We start from the raw sequence: 3,005 nt of genomic DNA on the forward strand, positions 1-3,005 counted from the left end.
CAGATGTGGCATGATTGAACTGAAACCATATTAAAGTTAATACGTAGAAATGTTAACAACTATGTTATTCATTTTTATCTTTTGTATTGTAAAAGAATTCATTTTGCTGGTTGTCGTTGTACATACCTGTAAATGCAGCAGTCAGGAAGCTAAAACTGGAGGATGGACTCTCAGACCAGCCTAGATGCACAGTAAGATTTGATCTTAAAACAAAGAAGAGATTCTGCTTTTATACTTACAACAGTGTCATCTGAGGGCTTTTGAGAATGCCACTTTGGTAAAGGCACTTGTCCTCAAGCCCCAAAACCTGAGAATTACAAAAGGCTAAATCGTCCCTTTCAGAGTTCCCCTTACAGATGGTAAGGTGAAATACAACTTTTCTTACTGAGGAGAATCATTTTCAAATATTAAAAAGTAAAGGTGATAGTACTAAGAAATAACCAAGGCCTACAGAAAGAAACAAATTCTAGAGCCACTGAAGGAATACCAAGTTGGGTAGAGGTAGCCAGACCTTCTACTTTGCCAGGTTGTTGTCTGATGCTGTTTGGTTACATATTCAGATACAGATACAGCCAAAAGCTGGGGTGGATCCTGAAGTGCTAACAGTTGGAGATATTAGCGAACTTTATCCCTTAGTACCAATCCTCACACTTATTTTAAAGTATTTTTACTATATTGTTTATTCCCTTGGAGTGTGATTACAATAGAGGTCAAAAGACAATTTTAGAAGTTTATTGTCCCCTTCCACCATGTGAGTCCAGGGGCTTGAACTCCAGTTGCAAGGTTTGGCAGCAAGTACTTTACCCTATAAGACATCTGACCAAACCCCACATTCTTTCTTGAAAGGAGATCGTAGCCTTTACATCTTCATGATTCCTACAGTTCTAACATGTAGGAACTCATTGTAGGTTTACATAAAACCATTCTCCCACCCACAGTCAGTCACACCCACAGCCCCAAATACTACCAGCACCTTGTAGAGTCTATCTAAAATTTTATATAAGTCCGCCAAGACCCATTTTCCCACCTGCCTACCTATCAGTTACCCTATGACCTATCATGTCCAGTACCAGTACATTGTAGACTTTAACCCAGAACTCTGGGAAGGGTCCCTCAGAAATAATCTGTCACCCCACCTACAAAGATGCTCTGTGATGGTATAGCATCCTGTGCTCCTAACCTCAGATAAAGATGGCTCAATCTGGCCTCTACCCCACCCAGCTGCACCTGAAGATGGTAAGACATCCTGCATCTCACTCACATGGAATACTGACCACTCTCACTGTAACCCAGCCTCTGCTACCCAAAGACCACCTTCAGAATTCAGTAAGATCTCTACAAAAGCATGAAGGTTGACAGTAGAAATTTACTCCTAAGTAGAATATTTACTCCTAAGTTCAGAAGTTGCACCTATCCTTAGTCAAGCTAAGACCACTTCTTACATCTCATTTGCACACCAACATCAAGTGGCCTCTAGATTGGGCATCATTTAGTTAGTCTGTAACCTAACAAGTTGAGGTAACAGGAAACTAGAATACAAACACCCACTCTAAAAATGTGAGACAAGATATCCACACCAAGAAACACTAACAATCATATAATTCTGGATGCCTAGATTCCATGATAAAAACACAAACAATGTGAATAACAAAGATAATTTGTCTCTTCCAGAAATTAGCACCCTCAATGTATTGTTCTCTGAGAAAAGCAACTTAGCTAATGCACAGGACAATGACTTTAAAGCAGCAATTATAAATACATTCAAAGAGCTCAGAGGTTATGAACAAATGCCTGAATGAGGACTGTGAAAACATAGTCTTTAAAAAGGATTGAAAATACACAAGATGGTGCAAGAAATATATAGTCCTAGAATAAAATGAAACAATTAAAACAATTAAAGATGTGACAATGGAATTTAATAGACATAAAATTTCTGAACAAACTCCAAAATAAAATGAAAGACTCAGAAAGTCAAACAAAAAGCTCAAAAGAAATTCTAAAAAACAAATTGAACAGAGTGAAAGGGAGTATCAGGTCTCAAAGAAAATAAAGAGGAGAAAATAATTTATCATTCAGTCAAACAAAATGTTAAATAGTAGAATTTTAATCCAACAATATGACTGCTTTGGCAAGAGATCACAACCAAAGTCTAAATGCTCTGACTGGAACACAAACACACCCTTAGTACACACCTTTAATCACAGACAATGAAGGAAAGACTAGTTTGTAGAGTACTAGGAGAGACAACTGGAACTGGGGTACATCTCAGGAACACACATGAAACCTAGTGTAATAGAAACTCCTGGGAGGGTAACACTAGCTAAGATTCCTTCGTTGGGGGATACAGAGTCTGAACTGGCCATTTCCGGTTCCAGTTCTAGTAACACTGACCAATCAGAACACCAACACAATCACATTACCTTCAACCTACAATTTATCCTACAAGATGTGCTGTGGTAATGATGATGCAGAGACTGTGAGAATGGCCAACCAACAACTGCTCCAGCCTGAGTCTTATGCCAAAAGTGGGAACCCACACCCGGAGGGCCAAGACTCAGAGCTTATCTAAAGATCTAGGATATAATCAAACAGGACTGGCAGAAAAAAAGTCAGTGAAGTAATTTTGTAATGGTTTGAATATGCTTGGCATAGGGAGTGGCAAGATTAGGAGATGTGGCCCTGTTGTAGGTGTGGCCTTATTGAAGTAGGTATTCCACTGTGAGTGTAGGCTTTGAAACCCTATACTAGCTGTCTGGAAGCCAGTCTTCTCCTAGCAGTTTTCAGATAAAGATGTAGAACTCTCAACTCCTGAAACATGCCTGTCTGGATGTTGCCATGTTCCTGCTTTGATGATAATAGACTGAAACTCTGAAGCTGTTAGCTGGCCCCAATTAAATGTTGTACTTATAAGAGTTGCATTGGTCACATGGTTGGGTCACAGCAGTAAAACCTAAACCAAGACAAATTTCTAATGACATTCTGCTATACTCATATATTGAAGCCTA

The sequence above is a fragment of the Micromys minutus genome (assembly GCF_963924665.1).
Source record: "Micromys minutus genome assembly, chromosome: X".
Classification (NCBI taxonomy): domain Eukaryota; kingdom Metazoa; phylum Chordata; class Mammalia; order Rodentia; family Muridae; genus Micromys; species Micromys minutus.